Genomic DNA, 20161 nt, shown 5'->3' with positions numbered 1-20161 from the left:
TAAGCCTGAAACCATCTTAAAAAGCTACCCTCCAGGGGTTCCTGGGTGGCTCGGTTGGTTGAATGTCTGACTCTTGATTTTCAGCTTAGGTCATGATCTCATGGTTCGTGGGTTTGAGCCCCACTCTCAGCACAGAGCCTGCTTGGGTTCTCTCTGCCCCTCTCCCATGCACATTCTCTCTTTCTCTCTCTCCACACCCCCAAAATAAATAGTTTTAAAAAGAGTTACCCTTCAAAACCTCTTTAATTTTTTTTTCTGGCTACCTTTAAAAAAGGATTCTTTTATTTTTCACGTATTTTATTTTACATCAATTAGGACAAAGTCTAATTCATCATCTTCAGTATTAAGAATCCATTTTGAAGTACATCCTATATCTTCTCCTAAAGTTTATAGGAATAAGCTATGTTTTCCAAGAATATTCAATTTGTTGTTAATTGGTAGCAGTATTTCAGAATAAATTATTTCTCAAGTACATACCCTGAACATAGCTATAGCTAAGTAACTCTATCTAATTTTAAGGAATTTTTATCTTCCCACACAACTCCTTTGTAAGTATATTCCACTCAGAAAGTTCTATTTCCAGTAAAAACTTCAGAAAAGTATTAACACAGTACAACCACTCTCATTATATAAAATCTTCCTTGAATTATTTCCATATAAAAAAAATCTTCACAGGGTCTGACAGAAATTTGGCAAAAGAAATTGAGTTTTAAAAAAGCATGTGGGGATTTGGTTGGGGAGGTGTCATTAGAAAAAAAGGCACAGACATAGATGATGTACAAGGAAAACTGGGTGGTACGGGGGGAGCTTTCTACCCTGTGATTTGCAGCTTGATGTCACCTTCCTGTGAACGAGTTTACAGCTACAAGGGAGGACATTTAAACCACATACTTTACAAGGCCCTAGGATCCGTTCTGCGAGAAACCGTGATGGGGAATACAATATGGAGTCCCTGATGAAGATCTAGCCAATGTGGTTGTTACCTTATCTGTGGACGGAACCGGTTGAGGAATGAAAGCATTGAATCACAGGGGCCAAACAGGACAGAAATAGCACCTGAAGGCAAATTACTCAGGGAAACATTGGAGTGTGAATGGGCGTTTTGAACTAAAAATTTTTTCTAAATGTTTATTCATTTATCTATTTATTTATTTTGGGTGGGTGCAGAGAAAGAGAGAGAGAGAGAGAGAGAGAGAGAGAGAGAGAGAGAGAGAGAGGATCTGAAGCGGACCCCGTGCTGACAGCAGAGAGCCTGATGCAGGGCTCTAACTCATGAACTGAATTCAGGAACAGTGAGATCATGACCTGAGCCATAGTCGGATGCTCAACCGATTCAGCCACGCAGGTGCCCCAAACCAAAAATAGTTTCAATGCTATGAAGATATCTTCAGAAAGACACCAATTAAACCTATATATAATATACTCAATTTTTAGAAAAAAATTCAATTAGGAACAGTAAAAGAGGGACTGAAAAAAACCCAGCCCCTTTTGGTATGGAGTCAATCAAATATTGAAAGGTCTATTCCACGCAAAGTATTGTAACAGTTAATAGAATCCATTTGGAAAGGGAAATATGTTTGAAAATCGGGCTTTGGGGCCTCTTGAATTAGTCTTTGCAAGTCAGAGAACAACTTGTTCCTAACTTTTTGTCCTTTAAACTAAGGTATGTAAAAAAAAAAAAAAAAAAAAAAAAAAAAAGAAGGCATGCTGGTAAATGGCAAAATAATGTCCTGCTGATTGTGATAAAATGTTAAGGGATTAGTTTTAGTTTGCTCAGAAACAGATTTCAATATTTTTATGCATTCATTTATTTTCTGATGAACATGCTTTAAATTCTGCAAAAGGCTTCATTTTTTACATGTCAAGAATGAAATCCACATTCAGGCCTCAAAAGGTAAGCAGCTTTTATTATTTTTTAATATTTATTTTTGAGAGAGAGAGAGAGAGAGAGACAGAGTGCAAGCAGGGAAGGGGCAGAGAGAGAGAGGGAGACACAGAACTGAAGCAGCCTCCAAGCTCTGAGTTGTCAGCACAGAGCCGGACATGGGGCTTGAACCCACAAACCGCAAGATCATGACCTGAGCTGAAGCTGGACGCTTAACCAACTGAGCCACCCAGGTACCCCCAAGTGGTTATTTTTTTTAATGTAAGGAAAGCATCAATAAAACAGGCAACTGGTGATATTACATCTTAATAGAGGCAGAATAGAGCAAAATGAAGCGACCTTTTGATTTTGGAATCCTTCCCTCCTCCACTTGAAAAAGCTCCTATACATCTCAGCTGGGTAACTATCCTCAAATTAGCTCCTCTTTAGGAGCCTGGATTTCTTCACTGTAAGGATAAAATGAGGTGATGTATGGACGACTTCTAAGGCCATCTGTAAAGATAATTTTTTTTTTTTTAATTTTAGAGAGAGCAGGGGAGGAGGGAAGAGGGAGAGGTAGGGGGGAAAGAGAGAGAGAGAGGGAGGGAGGGAGAGAATCCCAAGCAGACGCCACATTAAGCACAGAGCCCAATGGGAGGCTTGATCCCATGATCCTAGGATCATGACCTGAGCCCCAAATCAAGAGTCAGAGGCTCAACCAACCGAGGGACCCAGGTGCCCCGTCCATAAAGATAAATTAAGACTGCTCTGGTAAATAGTCCCTGTGTGCTGAGACAGTCATAAAATTCTGTGCTCCAATTAAAAAGTCAACCGCCTGGTAAGAGACATTTCTCGCCACGTATTCCAAGTGGAAATTTACTTTTATTTACTCTGCTTAGGACTCTGCATGATTTCCGAATCCCAGTGTCTGTGTTTCATCAATGTTGGTATATCCTTAGGCTGTCTCTTCCCCACTGACGTTACTCTCTCCCTCTGTAACTCCTGCTAGATGTACATTAGATTTTCTTACTCTGTGATCCACATTACTTAGCCTGTCTTTTATAGTTTCTTTGTATTTTTGTACTGTAATTGGGGGCTTGAATTCATAATCAAAATGCACAGTATCCAGCTAAATACTTCTGTCTTTGTGCATAATTTGCTGCTTAATTTGTCCCATCAGCTTACTTCTGTGACTATCTTTTATTTCTAGAAGTCATATACATAGTACTATTTAAAATGTCTTGGGAGTGCCTGGGTGGCTCAGTCAGATAAGCATCTGACTCTTGATTTTGGCTCAGGTCATGATCTCATGGTTCCTGAGATCGAGCCCTGCATCAGGCTCTGTGCTGACAGAGTGGAGCCTGCTTGGGATTCTCTCTCTCTCCACCACTCATGCTCTCTTTCTCAAAAATAAACATTAAAAATAATGTCATTAACTTTTAATACAACCATTTTCCATACTTTTTATCCCCCATTCTTATTTTAAAGTAAAATAATGCTCATTCTTTTAGATTCTTAGGAGTCTGAATTGTTGTTTGTTGTTTCTGTTGACTCTTAATGCATGGTGATTTTGTAATTTTCCACAATGAGTTCCTCTGCAGTGAGGGGCTTCATTGGTGGGAGTTTTGTAAAGGCTGATTAAGGATCACTCTTTCCAGGTTGCTTTCTCCAGGTATCCCGGGTTGTGTTACCAGCCAGGGCCAGTTTTTATATTAATTCTCAGCTGAAGAAAACATTCATATGAACCCCAAACCTCAGGGTTAATAGACCTATGGTTACAATGTCTCAGGGAAGCCTCTCTCTTCCACATGTCAAAGTGGAAACAGAAAAAACGTATCTCTTTGCTACTAGGCAGATTACTACCCCCACCCTCCAATCCATCACTTTTCCATTTTTTTTTTTAATGGTTATTTATTCTTGAGAGAGAGAGAGAGCTTGCACACCCAAGCAGGGGAGGGGCAGACAGAGGAGACACAGAATCCGAAGCAGGCTCCAGGCTCTGAGCCATCAGCACAGAGCCTGACGCGGGGCTCAAACTCAAGGACTGCAAGATCATGACCTGAGCCGAAGTTGGACGCTTAACCTGCTGAGCCACCCAGGCGCCCCACCATCTCTTTTGAGAACAGAGATCTTCAAGGGTCCTGGCTGTATATGAAGCTCTCAGCTCCAATGCCCTATTTGGGTTCCTTGGCTCAGTCTTAACGGCCTCCTTTTCCATCCCCATGTGGCAGTTAAAATTCAAGCCCACTGGGTAACTGCCCCCACTCTGTTCTCCTAAAAGTGCTTTTGATCATACACAATATTTATGGAACATTTAATGAATGCCAGGTACTGTGCTAACACTTCACATCTTATTTCATTCCATTCTCATAGAAACTATTTTCTCACCTTACAGATGAGGAAACAGAGACATAATTTGCTCAAGCTTATGTAGCAAGTAAGTAGCTGAGATATGAACCCAGATCTCTGCAAATTTGGAGTGTGCACTGTTAATTACCATACACTGCCACTTCTTGGAACTTCTTCCTAGTGCCTAGGCTAGTGCTAAATACAGAACAGTCACTCAAGGACTGTCTGTTGAATGAATATTCTCCTCCAGTGTGGATGTCTGTTATGGGAAATCCTGAGAATAATCAAGTATTTGGCAGATTACTAAGAGTAGAGATAATGTTGAGTGGTACTTATAGTCGTGCTTTATATTTAAATTATTACATTAAAATGCCAGTCTTGTTGACTGTGAAAATGAATTTTTTAGTGATACCAAGACTGAACACACTGTGTTCAATAATTGTTGTATTTGTCAACACCACCAACAGGATGGAATCCCTCCTTGAGAAGAACTTGTAAGCTGGTGGAGAGCACAGGTACAGAACATGGTAGGCAGCAAGGCATGATTAATGAATATTTAATAGAAAAAGTAAAGAGGAAAGGGGTGCCTGGGTGGCTCAGTTGGTTAAGCATCTGACTTCAGCTCAGGTCATGATCTCAAGGTTCGTGAGTTTGAGCCCTGTGTTGAATGAGCACAAGACCTGCTTCGGGTGAGCCCTGCTTCTCTCTCTCTCTCTCTCTCTCTCTCTCTCAAAAAAAAAAAAAAAAGGAAGAAGAAGAAAAATTAAAGAGGAAAGAGTAAAAGCTGATCGAGGATCTGCAAAGTTGGGGTGCCTGGGTGGTTCAGTCCGTTGAGCATCTGACTCTTGATTTCAGCTCAGGTCATGACCACATGGTTTGCAAGACTGAGCCCTATTATCTGGGCTCTGCCCTGACAGCCCGGAGCCTGCTTGGGACTCTCACCCTCTCTCTCTCCCCCTCCCCTGCTTGCACTCTCTCTCTCAAAATAAATAAATAAACAAAAAGGATCTGCAAAGTCAAAGGATGATTATTGTGCCTTTTCTGGTAACACCAATTCACTCCAAAAATTGAGGGTGGGAAGGCAGACACTATTTTTATGTTAAAAGAGATGTTACAGAGCAGAATAAAAACAATACAAAATTCCAAAAAATCTTTAGGTTCAAACACATGACGTCATAGGATGTTTGTCTGTTGTTGGGAATAACCATCATGATGGAGTCTGAGAATAAAAGCAAATGCTTATACAGCGTTCACTCTGGGCCATGCATATACTTCCTCATATTCTACAACAATTCTATTGGGCGGTTACCAGCACCTCCAATTTATGGGAAGCAAACCCAGGCACTGACAGGTTAAGCAACTCATCCCAGGCCAAACAGCTATCGGAATTGGGGCTCGAACCTGGGCTGAGGGGCTCTGTGTTGTCTCTGGTGGCCACAGAGAAGGTACAATCGGAGGAAGGCCCTGAGCAGGAAGCAGCTGGACAAGTTAGGAGGAGGGGGAGGAAATTGTGAGAGTCTTTATTTTATTACCTGGCCTTAGAAAAGCCCAGTTGTGGTTTGAGATGATATGTAATACAGATTCTATGTTATGGCATTTTCAAAAACTTACTTTTTAAAATGCAATAAATACCGTAGTTTTTAAAGTATCCGGTGGATACTGTCCTGTGTTTGCGTATTTGTTGCTTCAGGATTTTTCACGAGTTATTTCATGCATGCAGATTATTCCAAGTGGAATTCAAGTGTCTGAAGCAAGAGAAAGTGCCACTTTTTGTGTGACCCTTACCGCTGCACTCCTGAGGCATGCGGCAGGTGTGGACAAATGCTGGCTTAAATGAACTAAAACCCTCAACGAGTCTCTCTTTCACTACCTCTTACCGAAGGAAATCAGTTTAGAAAAAGTGGTTACATCATATAAGACGATATTTAAAATTTACTGCACAATAAAAACCCACAAATACTATCTGGTAGGAAATAGAAATAGAGGAGAAACTCCAAGAGTATTTTTGTCTCTGAAAGACTAAATATGATAAGAACAAGTTGGCAAATTCCAAAAAAAGAAGCATGAATTGGTAAAAAAACAAACAAACAAAAAAACAAATGCAAAAAAATTAAATGGGACTACTCTATTTTCTGATCTGGAAAGTTCTGACTTTGTAATTATAAATCCTTGTTGCTCATGCTACACAAATGAAAGAATAAAGGTTAAATATTCAAAGAAAATACAGAACTGTTTTAAAGATAGAAATGAGACAGATGGAATGAGACCAACATCAAATTTATTTTAAACCAGCTTTCTGGGGGCGCCTGGGTGGCGCAGTTGGTTAAGCGTCCAACTTCAGCTAGGTCACGATCTTGCGGTCCGTGAGTTCGAGCCCCGCGTCAGGCTCTGGGCTGATGGCTCAGAGCCTGGAGCCTGTTTCCGATTCTCTGTCTCCCTCTCTCTCTGACCCTCCCCCGTTCATGCTCTGTCTCTCCCTGTCCCAAAAATAAATAAACGTTGAAAAAAAAAATTTAAAAAAAATAAAAATTTAAATAAATAAATAAATAAATAAATAAAAAAATAAAAAAAATAAACCGTCTTTCTGTTCTTTCTCTTCAACTACAATTTTACTAGAAAGGTTCACCTTCTCACATTCTTGACTGGATTTCTCCACTAGAGAAAACCATAAAAGGTCATTCCATGCTCATTTAAAAGGCAAAATGAAAATGAAGAATTATGGTCGCCCATACTGAAATTAAGACATGATTTTATCAACAGGACTGTCCTTAAAGTTTTTATTTATTTATTTATTTATTTATTTATTTATTTATTTTAATTTTTAAAAAAGGTTTATTTATTTTTGAGAGACACAGAGCATGAGCAGAAGAGGGGCAGAAAGAGAGGGAGACACAGAATCTGAAGCAGGCTCCAGGCTCTGAGCTGTCAGTACAGAGCCCGACACAGGGCTTGAACCCATGAACCGCAAGATCATGACCTGAGCCAAAGTCAGATGCCCAACTGACTGGGCCATCCAGGCACCCCTGGATTGTCCTAAAAGTTTAAAGGTGAAAGACTATAAAATAATAGAGTGAGCTCAGAGGTCCAAGTCAAAATGGAGATAGAGTTTGAGGCTTTGAGTAATAGGTATACAATAGTGGATGGAGTACAGGGTATCACCCAGACTACTGAGTTTCAGAATCACCTGAGCCCATAGAATTGTTAGAGGGTCTACAAAGAGAATTAGCATGAGGAGATAAAAGTAGAAGGGAGGGAATAACATGGTGGGGGGAAAAACAATTCTTTGAAAAGAAAACCACAGGCCCAAAATGGTGTCACTTAGGCCAAGTCCCCACACTGGGGCTTAATAACCTAACCTGACTGCCGTTCCAACCTTCCCCAGAAATGCAGTCTTAAGTGGGCAATCTGTCCCATGGACCCTCTCCATCCCCCAGAGGAAGATGAGGTAATCCACTAACAAGACCGTTCTGTCCCAGAAAAAAGGTGACCTCATCTGAAATAATCCTTTTTTTCTGTTCATGACTTCCTTCTCCTGCCTTTTAAAACCTTTCCCCTCTGTTGCCCTTTGGAGCTCCCCCTACTTGCTAGGTGGGATGCTGCCAGATTCATGAATCGGTTTCTTTATTTTTTTGGTTTTCTTTAAAATTTTATTAAGTCATCTCTACATCCAACGTGGGGCTCGAACTCACCATCCTGAGATCAGGAATCGCATGTTCCACTGAATGAGCCAGCCAAGTGTCCCATGAATCATTTCATAAAGCCCATTAGTTAGATCTTCATATTTACTAAGCTGAACTGTCTTTAATCAAAGAATTAAGAGGTATAACCTGTGTCCGAGACTACTCTATTTGAGGAGAGAAAGCACATGCACAAGAAACAGTAAGGGACAAGCCAGTAGAAACTACTGAGTCAGTGAGAAGAAAGTGATAAAGCAGAAAAAACGCTGGGCTGCTAATAGTGAAATCTACATTCTAATGTGAGCCCTGTTAACAACTTGTGTGAAAAGATTTGCAAGACATCTCTCTGAGCTTTAATTTCCTCAGCAATAAAACCATCATGGGCTCTTTAAATTCTAACTATTCATGCCACTGGTTTTCTTGAATGGCTTTAAAAAAAAAAAATTATGATAGTCCTTAAGCACTGACATATGGTTTTTACTTAGAATCCCACGTAAAGATGTAAAAACAGAATTTTTATGTGCTTTTAACTCCAGTACAACTATTAAACCAAAACAAATCTAAAAATAAAAGTGCTTAAAACACCAATAAAATTAAAATAGCATTAATTTTCTATCATGCTGCTCTGTAAAAATTAGATTTCTGATCATCATTTGATGTACTATCAATTGTGATGACCGTGAATTACTTTGTACTATTTTCTTACAGCTTATCAAAATGAATATTCTAATATATTACTTTTTTCTCCTTTTTGCATTTCTCTGTATTTTATGCATCTTCTGTGATAAATCTGCATTTTTTTCCAATTGAGTTTTTAAAAATCATAGCTTTATTGGGAAATAATTCACAGACCATGCATTTTACACATTTAGAATGCACAAGTCAACAGTTTTCAATGTATTCACAAAGTTGTGCAACTATGTCACAACACATTTTGGAGTACTGCATCAGCTCAGAACCTCCCCACTCTCATACCCATGTATCTATTAGAAGTCACTTTCCAGTCTCTCAAGTCCCTCTGCCCCAACTCCAGGCAACCTTCCATCTACTTTGTGTCTCTATGGATTTGCCTATTCTAAATATTTCACATAAATGTTATCGTACAGTATGGGGTCTTTTATGACTGGCTTCTTCTGTTTAGTGTGATGTTTTCAAGGTATATCCATGTGGTAACATACTACCAATACTTCACTTCTTTCATGGCCAAAAAAAATTCCATTGTTTCAACATTCTACATTTCATCCATTCATCAGCTGATGGACATTGGAGTTGTTTCTACTTTTTGGCTATTATAAGTAATGCTGCTATAATCATTCATATACAAGTTCGGTTGGGTTTTTGTTGTTGTTGTTTTCTTTTTTGAACACCTGCTTTCAGTTCTTCTCAGTATACACTGAGAAGTGGAATTGCTGGGTCATATGCTAATTTGATGTTTATGTTTTTGAGAAACCACATTTTCCGCACTTGTCATACCATTTTACGTTCCCACCAGCAATGTATAAGGGTTCCAATCTCTTTATTTCGAGGTACAAAGTGACATCTCATTGTGGTTTTGATTTGCATTTCCCTAATAGCTAATGATGTTAAGCATCTTTTCATGTGTTTTTTGGCCACCTGTGTATCTTTTTTGGAGAGATGTCTGTTGAGGTATTTTGCCCACTTTTAAATTGATTATTTGTCTTTTCATGGATTTATAAGTTGCATTACTTTTTTTTTTATGTTTATTTTGGCAGAGGGTGAGTGAGAGAGTGAACAAGGGAAGGGGCAGAGAGAGAGGGAGAGACAGAGAATCCCAAGCAGGCTCTGTGCTGTCAGTGCAGAGCTTGACAGGTGGCTCGATCTCATGATTTATGAGCCATGGATGAACCATGATCCACGAACCATGAGATCGTGACCTGAGCCGAAGTCAAGAGTCGGATGCTCAACTGACAGGGCCACTTTTATACTCAGAAAAAACTTTAAGAAGTCTTGAACATATGCTAGTTTAATTACTAAGAATGTGACAGGGTTGATACAAAAACTGAGAGTGGTGTTAGTAAAGAAACTGTCCCCATTCCTGGTGTAGTCCTTTATCCACCTGTGGGCAGGCAGGCTGATTTAGCTGGTAAATTTGGTAATAAGCTTGCCACCTTCTTCCTCAAGTGAGCCCATCCGCAGAGAACACACTCTGCTCTGCTCTGCTGTTTTAGCTGGACAGGCAGCCGGGTAGGAAAAGACACGGAGAAGACGAAGGGTGAGCCAAAATATTAGACAGACGGACACGAAGGACGGGTGGGATGGGACAGGCACTTCGATGCAGACACAGAGACCAGGAGTTTGTAGAGGAAACGACGAAAGCTTGGCTGGATGGGAAAGGCGTGAGAAGCGGCTGGAGGCTGACTCCAGGTGTCTTGTCTGCTCACACAGCCCTGTTCCAGCTCAAATCCCAGCTCCAAAGCCTTTCTCCCAGTCTCTCGGCAACCCTTCTAACTTTATTTCCCACTAGCCTTTTATAAAACCTTTCCCTGGCTACAATGGACAACTTATTTACCTCTAAAATTAACAAGGATTTTTTTTTTTAAATTTTTTTTTTCAACGTTTATTTATTTTTGGGACAGAGAGAGACAGAGCATGAACGGGGGAGGGGCAGAGAGAGAGGGAGACACAGAATCGGAAACAGGCTCCAGGCTCTGAGCCATCAGCCCAGAGCCTGACGCGGGGCTCGAACTCCCAGACCGCGAGATCGTGACCTGGCTGAAGTCGGACGCTTAACCGACTGCGCCACCCAGGCGCCCCAACAAGGATTTTTAAAAACAAGGTATGTAATACTGGTAAGGGTTCAATGAAATACACATTGGCACATGTTCAAATTGAATGTAAATTGGCACAACTTACAGAAAACAATTTTACAACATGTAGCAAGAATAGTTTTTTTTAATAATTTTTTTAATGTTTATTTATTTTTAGAGAGAGACAGAGTGCAAGTGGGGGGTGGGGCAGAGAGAGGGGGAAGACACAGACTCTGAAGCAGGCTCCAGGCTGTGAGCTGTCAGCACAGAGCCTGACGTGGGGCTCGAACCCACGAACTGTGAGATCACGACCTGAGCCGAAGTCGGACACTCCACTGACTGGGCCACCCAGGTGTCCCAACACTTCATTTCCTTGGTCAATGACAGTACGAGTGATTTTTTTTTCTCTTTGGCACTCTTCTGTATTTTGCATATTTAAAGATATATTTTTATACTAAATAAAAATTTTTAAAAGTTGAATAAAGAACACACATTTTAAAAAAAATCACCAGGAATGCTAATAGTAATCTAAATATTAATATTGTTCATTTCTTTCAAAAGAAAATAATATAAGTAAATACAAGAGTATCACACAAGTTTAGCAAATTTAAAACACACCATTTACTAAGTGCTTTCTGTAGGTTAAACACTGTGGAGGTTAAACACTTTGACATGTACTATCTCGTGTAAATTTTGGAACGTGTGTTTATCCATCGTCTCAGAAGTAAGTCATTGCTTCATTTGCTCTATTTGGGAACCATCAAAGAGTTGCCTTATATATTTGCCAGTAACCTTGAGAAACAGGAGTTTCTACAAAGCCAGTTTTCAAGGGCACAAAGTATAGATCTCTATGGAGGAATATTACAGATCTTAGAAATAAACTCATCTGAATGGTTACAGAATTTGTCCCTATATGTTTACCAAATCCTAAGTCAAAAAGGTGGCATCTGAAATTCTGGTAAAATGAAAAAATAAAAATCTACACAATATTTACTGAATCAATTATAAATTATACTAACCAGAAAAGTTTTTCATGCAGTTTTCCTTTATTTTCTAAAAAAGTTAAAATGAATCTACATACATAAAGCTGTATACATTCTTGGGACTTGCATTTTTCATCAAATGTTTTAAACGTTGACTTCCACTGCATTTCTCACAGTACTTACTATTAATACTGATCACCTATGGGTTCAAACATTAACCATTAAACTGATAGGAACCAATGCTAGGTTTGGATTCATTCACAAGCCACCATATTTTAAAATTATTCACCAAAATGGGTATGGATGTTGTAATGTGTACACACACATGTATACTGTAATGTGCAGGTTCATATGGATATTAGTAAAATTAAGGAATGAACCCAACTAAGATAAAGAACATAATCCATACAGCATCAAACACAATTTTAACACTATTTTTAAATTACAAAACCTAAGCCAGGAATTCTCTAGCTTAGTTTCTATTTTTCTTTTGAACAAGAAGTAAAAACTCACTAATTCTATCATTTCCAAAGTTACTAGGAAATTTCAGTATGAGTTGAGGCTGCTATATTTACTTTTAATTAAGGCTCTCATTGTTTCACATGGCCCTTTCAATGCATCCTGCATACCTAAGGGGCAGATCATTCATTTGAAAACAATTTGTGTTTTACAATAAAAGCAGTGGCTTGATACACTTGTGGAATGACTATCTCACCAAGTCTCAAAGTTCCACAGCGACATCTCACCATCCGGTCAGTGTAGCTAGTATCATCTGAGTCGTATGTTGTTACTGGCACCCAAACAATCTCTTCACTTCAGATGAGTCCCAGCCATCTCCAACATGCCGTTACCAACGTCCCATTATGTGGCCCTAACTTCCGGTCCTTTTTACTGTCAATCACTCCCACCTCCATTACCCAGTCCGAGCACATCAAGGACTGCAGACTCCTGCAATTCCGTCTGACCTAACAGTGACATACTGATTTATATCCAGAGCATACTGAAAGTTAACTGAAAGGCAGGAAGAGAGACGGATGATTTCTTTAAGTTATTCAAGAGAATGTATTTTGATGGGGTTTTGGGAAAAGAAAAAATGCCAGAGCAAGGCAGTTTACTCTAGGTAACAAATTCTAATAAAAGGATAAACCAATAGAGAAAAAAATTTGTCCCAGAGAAGGATCCCTTATGTTGCGTTAGAAGATTGTTGGCAGAGGGGTGCCTAAGTGGCTCAGTCAGTTAAGCATCTGACTCTTGATTTTGGCTCTGATCTCATGGTTTGTGAGTTCAAGCCCCACATCGGGCTCTGCACTGATAGCGTGGAGCTTGCTCGGGATTCTCTCTCCCTCTCTCTCTGCCCCTCTCCTGCTCGCTTTCACTCTCTCAAAATAAATAAATAAACATAAAAAAAAAAAACCAGATTGTTGGCAGCATACGATTTTCCCCAGAGATGTTTTATGTCAGTGTCAAGTATTCCCTAATGAAAACATACATAATATAAAGAGACAGTACTATTAAATATACTCTAGTATAGCCTAGGTCTGTGCACTCAAAGTATACTTGTACTCAGAATTTCTTCCTGACAAATCCATCAGACATCTTCAGCAGGATGAGAGATATCAATGGATTTTGACTCTAACGTGAAGCTTCTGTTCAACTTTAATTATAGAAAAAACACGAATCTTTGAATAACCCCATTTTCCTCAACTTAAAACTTATCTACCTTTTCTTCTCTTTGGAGCATTAGTACTTTTGTAATAGGGAAGGAAGGAGAGGCAAGAGCGAAAGAGTAACATTTGCATTCCTCCCCCACTTCAAGTTTATAACAGACTACGACCTGCTCTGACTTTTGAACTTTCCAAAGAAGACAGAAGAAGAGAAAGAAACCAAAAGGTGAGGTAAGGCAGAATATGCTGTAGTGGCATTCTGGATACCGTCTCACATACTCTGAAGAGCTAGAACAGAGTGGAGACTCTCCAGCAAAGGCTGCACAAAGTACATGGTTTTATACAAAGTACTGGACAAGCACACGGAGGCTTTAGTTGTAAGACAGGCATTCTTAGAATATTTGTTTCCTCAATATTGATAAGTGTTTCCTCAGTCTTGATAAGTGCTTCTGGAGCAGAATTTTTGCTTATAAGCTTTTTGCACATGTAGGTATGTATACTCTTTGAACTTGTCAGCGAAGGCAAGCCATTTTGACAGAGGTCAAAGTCTGTTGGAGTTCACTAGCGAATCCCCAGGTATACAGCTAAAAAAGGACAAAAAGCCTGTAGGCATCAAAATCTACAAAATTATAATTAAATAAGAGGCCACTTGATATAAGTAAAAACTACCTCCTGATTACATACTCTTTTATTTCGGGTGAATAAGAAATAGATCGTCCTTTGGCTAGTGAAAATATGAGCTTTGCTTGATAAAGACATAGGCGATCAATTTTTAAGCTTGAGCTCAGAGGTGAGACGAAGAAGACAAACCATTTTGTCTCTTCTCAGTCACAAAACATATACGATTAAAATAAGCAAGTCACAGAACCTTGTTTCTAATTCTGGCTATTTACATTGCTTCCACAATGCTTTACGTATGACTCTGTCAGCATGGCAAAGAACTCCACAACAATTTTTTAACTATTGGAGCAAAAGGAAGAAAGTGATTATAAGCTGTTGAAGAAAATAAAGCCTGCCGACTGAATCTGGATGAAGAAGTCACAAATGGGCAGACAGCCTTTTCCTTTCTGATCAGAATAGTTTCTACAAACTTCCATTTCCCTTTTCATCTGAGCTGAATTTGAGGGAGGAAATCACAGATTAGTGGGTAAGAGTCCTTTGAAGACCTAAGTAAACTGTTTTCATGCTCCACCAGCAGGGGAAAAACAAACTGAAGTAAACTTTGGTGTTTCATAAGGTACAGAAGAAATAACTCCACTAGGGGGCTTCAGTAAATAAAATACATATTCACAGAAATAAGTTCTCATTAAAAAAACCATAAGCAATGTTTTTCAGTTCATCTGTAAACTCTTAAGATTTAGCTGCACAGTGGTAATATGAGCAGAAGGGAAAAACAGTGGAAAAAGCAATGCATGCACAAAATAAAGTCAGTGGTATGCTTTCAAATACCCAGGAACAACACCATTCTTTTTTCTTTTTTTTTTTTTTAATGCTATTTTTTTGAGAGACAGAGAGAGACAGATCGTGAGAAGGGGAGGGGCAGAGAGAGAGGGAGACAGAATCTGAAGCAGGCTCCAGGCTGTGAGCTGGCAGCACAAAGCCCGACGTGGGGCTCGAACCCATGGACCGTGAGATCATGACCTGAGCCGAAGTCAGACGCTTAACCGACTGAGCCAGAACCACATCCTGGTGACCCAGGAACAACATCATTCTTAACTTTATCATAAAGTTTACATATTTTAAGGACATTATTTATTTCAAAATCTGTAATATAAAAGATCTTTAAAATGTTAGTTTGCCTTCATTCAAATTAGAAACCCACAGCCACTTAATTCACTGAGTTTTCTAGATGCAGCAAACACAGAAAAAAACAGCAATTACTTAGGTAGTGGTCTTACAGGAAAAACAGGCTAAGTAATTAGGAGCATTAACAGACAGGACAGTTACAAAATATTGCTAATTCCTGAAATCTCTTAGGTACCGTCATTTCAAATGTCAAAAGGCCAATGTCAATAAAGGTGACAATATTTGTCACATACTGCTCCAGCAATTCCTCCTACGGTCAAAAGGAAAACTGGGGCGCCTGGGTGGCGCAGTCGGTTGAGCGTCCGACTTCAGCCAGGTCACGATCTCGCGGTCCGTGAGTTCGAGCCCCGCGTCGGGCTCTGGGCTGATGGCTCGGAGCCTGGAGCCTGTTTCCGATTCTGTGTCTCCCTCTCTCTCTGCCCCTCCCCCGTTCATGCTCTGTCTCTCTCTGTCCCAAAAATAAATAAACGTTTGGAAAAAAAAAATTAAAAAAAAAAAAAAAAAAAGGAAAACTAAACTTAATGTGTCAGTGTTTTGACAGACACGTACTATCTTTCCACGTGGCGAATGATGGAAAACAGGAAGTAGTAAGAGATGGAGGAGTGATGTGATGGCAAAAAGTTTCCATCTCCAAACATGTTGGCACAATCTCCCAACTGTGACTAAAACAATGTAGGAAATCTCAAGCCATCAGAAGATTCAGAAGTTTTACATTTTTTTGTTTTTTAGATTGCTCGGACAGGGCTTTTATTTTTATTTTATTTTTTAAAAAAAAATTTTTTTTTTCAACGTTTATTTATTTTTGGGACAGAGAGAGAGGCAGAGCATGAACGGGGGAGGGGCAGAGAGAGAGACGGAGACACAGAATCGGAAACAGGCTTCAGGCTCTGAGCCATCAGCCCAGAGCCCGACGCGGGGCTCGAACCCACGGACCGCCAGATCGTGACCTGGCTGAAGTCGGACGCTTAACCGACTGCGCCACCCAGGCGCCCCTATTTTTATTTTATTGAGATGCAGTTGACTATTGATGTATTTCTTCAAAGAATACTATAAATAAATCATTTGAAATGCATGAAAACCAAATGTATTCCCTCGGTAAAAGGGAATATAATTTCCCCCAAGGGAATGATTCCTAGATAAAGAAAAGCCTGTATTTGTGTGAATCTTCAGGGCCCTAAACTGGAGAGAATGCTCACAACAGTATCAAGACACAGATACACTGAGTGTAGAATTTCTCAATAAAAATATAATCCTTGGAGAGGCCACTTAAATCATTTAAGAGCTTTTTTAAAAAATGAAAATTGCCAAACTCTCAATTATTCTTCCTCAAATTAAAAAAACCTGTTAAGACTAATTTGTAGGAACTATATTCTTTCTTATCCAAAGAAAATGGTGCCAATAGACAGTCATCTAGATTTAGATACAAATGAAAACACTGTATTTTCCTGCTATAATGTGCATCTATGTATGTCTCAGGAAACAAGCAACATCCAATCATTACGTATTCCCCAGGTCTGTCTCTGATCTTTTAATACTCCACACAATGCCAACACTGTGACAGCTCTATAATGACTAGATTTTAGAGGGATTTTGCTTACTGAACGGGTAATTTAAGATTTCTTTATACCATAAGGGTTGGGGAGGAGGCAGATTTCTTATATTAGATTATACCAAATATTAATTAGGGCTTCAGATGAATTTTGACAATGAATTTTAATATTAAATGTAGATGTAAACAGTGCAAAGTAGTATTAGGGGAAGTTTAATAGAATATATAAGAGAAGAACAATGATAGGTCCTATTGATCCCACTGAGGTCAGTTAGCCATAAGGTTAGTTTTCCAACACGGTTATCCTTCGGTTTTAATAGCTCTGAACAAGAGATCGTTCCATGCAAATCACCATCCCTGTTGCAAAAACAACTTAAAGCTCGTACATAGTCAGCATGTCCGTAGTTTTGTATCGAAAGTGCTGTATTTCCTTCTAACTTTATCTAAACCACCATACATGAGTTACTTGTTTGCTTGTAACCAGGCTCCTGGCATTTTTGAACCAAAAAAATACCCTTTCTTTCTGAATTTTGCTGAAAAGATTTTCTCTTTCCTTTGACAAGAAATGCCATCATACGGAGAAGCACATTTATACCCATTCAAGCTCTCCCTACTTAGTAACACAGGTAAAGGAAACAGAGTCACAAAGCATCTTGACACATTGTTGACATGCAGATGTAAATAACTGTAACAATGACACCCCAGGAAATGACTGAGCACCCTAGTCATCTTACAACCTCCACCAAACATGCACTTGTCCACCTGTTTATCCTACTCAGGGTTAAGACAGTCATCTCCAAGAGGAAGAGACTTCTTGGAACTTTCTTCCTGCACAGAAACTTCTCAGTTTGGGGAAAAGAAAAGAAAAGAAAAGAAAAGAAAAGAAAAGAAAAGAAAAGAAGAAACTTCTCAGTTTGACTATCACAGCACTTTAAGAAAAGGATTTTTAAACTTACCCTATTGGATTTACCCCAGACTCTCAGGATAGGAAGACATCCTAAAAATCATGTAGCAATACTGTCGCTACGAGCTGCCCAATAAGATCCTAGCCATTTGCCAGCTACATGTGGCTACTGAGCGCTTGAAATGTGGGTAGTCTGAACTCACATGTACTCTAAGTATCAACACCAGCTTTTGTAGATTTAGTACGAAAGAATGTAAAATATCTCATTCTCAATTTTCCAAACATTCCATTTGAAACTGTATGGTTTAAGTAAAATATATTAAAGTTGATTTCACTTGTTTCTTTACCTTGTGAATGAGACTAGAAAACTTTACATTGCTTATGTGGCTTGCATTACAGCTGGATTGTCACAGACCTGCCGTCCCTTCCAGCACTGTTTACAGACCTACAGACTTAGTGCTGATAGCAAATAGGAGTATCTATCACTGGACATTTCCCAATTACAACTGCCAGTTAAAAGCCAAAAGAAAAAGCAGTTATTTTCTCGATCAGTTGATATTATCAAAAATAACTTAAGAAGAGTGTAAAAATAGAATCACTTTGCCCTGACACCATTTTAAGGAAAGATTACTTCAAAGGGGAAAAAATAGCACAGGACGCCAAAACCACACCTCTGAAGAAACTATGATGGGAAATAAGCAAATCACGTTTTTCTAATAAAGTAGATCTGAATGCTGATTGTAAGGCACACCTTTAAAGGGAAATTAACATTTATTTCCTTTCCAGTACCTAGGGCCTCAGAAAAATAAAATGTGTAGGATTGTGTCTTTATTATTGAAGCACCTTCAACCACAAACAACCATTAGCATTATAAAAAGGGAAATAATTATCATAACCTTACGCTCCTGTCCAAAACAAACAAACAAACAAACACACACCCCCAAACCCAAACCGACTCAAAAGCAAAATAAGAAACATCAGCTTCTCTAGGGCTGAGCAGGCTACCTTTCTTCCACAAATCTTATGAAATAAGAAAATATATTTTAAAATAAATATTTTGTACAATTTTTTAAGTGTATTTTAAACATGAAAAATTCAAAATCAATTTCTAGAAGTGAACCATTTCTTCCTCTATCATGACATTTTTCTTCTTTATTTGATTTAAAAATATTCAGGCCTCCGGGACTTTTAAGGGAAAAAAATCCAGTGTATTTCACAATCTATGAAAATATCTTTAAAAGGATAGAGGAGGTGACAGCTCATTGAAGAATCGTGGGGAATGCTTCCTTCGGTGTTCAGAGCATGCAAGAATCACTTCTAGAAAACTGTCAATACAAAAAATGAATTTGAGGAAATCAACGAGTCCCCACGGCTTCCACAACAGCTGATCAGATACTTTCTATAGTGTCCTAGCAAATTTATCATCCAAAAAAAGGAGGGGGGGGCATATTTGCTTGTCAATTTCTTTATCCATTTTGAGATTCATCAGCTGGGTATAATCCTCAGACTTCAATTCGCCAGGTGATACATTCCTCAGAAACCTTTTTCTTGTGCATTTAAATACCAAGCTCAATTACGCCGCGAGCACAGTAAGCAGAAAGGATTGTACATATTTTCACAGGGTGTTGATTGGATGCGGTTTCCTGTCCTGGTGTAACGAGTGACGGGCCAATCTCTTTCTGAGCATAATCCTTAAACACTGAAATCACTCTCAAAGAATCGAGCCTTCTAACACTGCCCAAGAGGTAAAAAGACTGCCAAAATTTCCATCAGAGCATCCTATTTTTAGAGTCCTTGGAATTGGTCTTCAAAATTGCATTCCGCGGCACGTATCTGAATAAGTTTACGGAGGGATCAAAATAAGCATCCTAAGGTCGCAACCTTCCTAAGCCTAGAAGGGGATTTAAAGCTTTCAAACTGTAATTTTTTTATAACCTTAACTTTAAATCTTATCAACACGCGAGTTACAAACGAACATTAAGGTAAATACCGGCCCAGAAGGAGGTACGGCAGGGAGACACTCGGCGGCGCTCGGTGGAGGCGGGGGCGCAGGTACGAAGGCAAAGCGGGGCCACCCCCGAGGGCGCAGAGCCAGAGCCCGGGCCGTGGGCTGCTGCCGCGGGGAGGAGGCGCGGACACCCGGGCCGGGGGGACGGGAGGCGCGCCGGCGGGCGCAGGGGGCGCGGGGCTACACCTCCCCGGCAGCGCAGAGGCGGCGCGCGGCGCACAGCGCGGGGGAGGCGCGCGGGGTCCCGGGGGCTTTCCACCCCGGCCGCGAGCCGGCCGCTGCCCCGCACCGCTCTCCCTCTCCCTCTCCTCACCTGGGAGTCGGAGGCGACCGGAGGGCTACGGCTGCGCGCCGGGTCTGTCTCCAGCCCCGCTCGCTGACATGGCGGCCGAAGCGCTGTCACAGAGCCTGCTCGGGTCTCCCGCCGCTCCGGTGGAGACACCTTCTGCCTTCCCGCCCCGCCTCTCTCTGCGCACCCTTCCCGGCGGGCCGGCGGGCGGCGGGCAGCCCGCGGCCGCGGAGCATAGAGCGCGAGCGGCTAGAGAGGAAGCGCAGGGACGACCATAGAGTAACAGGTCCAGACACAACC

The 20161-nt window shown here is 40.2% G+C and overlaps 1 protein-coding gene across 2 annotated transcripts in view; it reads right to left on the bottom strand.

Annotated features, from left to right (window-relative positions):
* Positions 1-20025, bottom strand: part of CNST (consortin, connexin sorting protein) — a 118805-nt gene extending 98780 nt beyond the window's left edge. For both annotated transcript variants that reach the window (XM_086693455.1, XM_025926313.2), the window contains exon 1: positions 19886-20025. The gene's annotated coding sequence lies outside the window, so the exon portion shown is untranslated. The remainder of the gene's footprint in view (positions 1-19885) is intronic.
* Between the last annotated feature and the right edge of the window lie 136 nt (positions 20026-20161).

Source organism: Puma concolor, chromosome E4 (genome assembly GCF_028749965.1).
Source record: "Puma concolor isolate L17-30 chromosome E4, mPumCon1.1.hap2, whole genome shotgun sequence".
NCBI classification, from domain to species: domain Eukaryota; kingdom Metazoa; phylum Chordata; class Mammalia; order Carnivora; family Felidae; genus Puma; species Puma concolor.
This window is presented reverse-complemented; position numbering and strand designations above follow the sequence as displayed.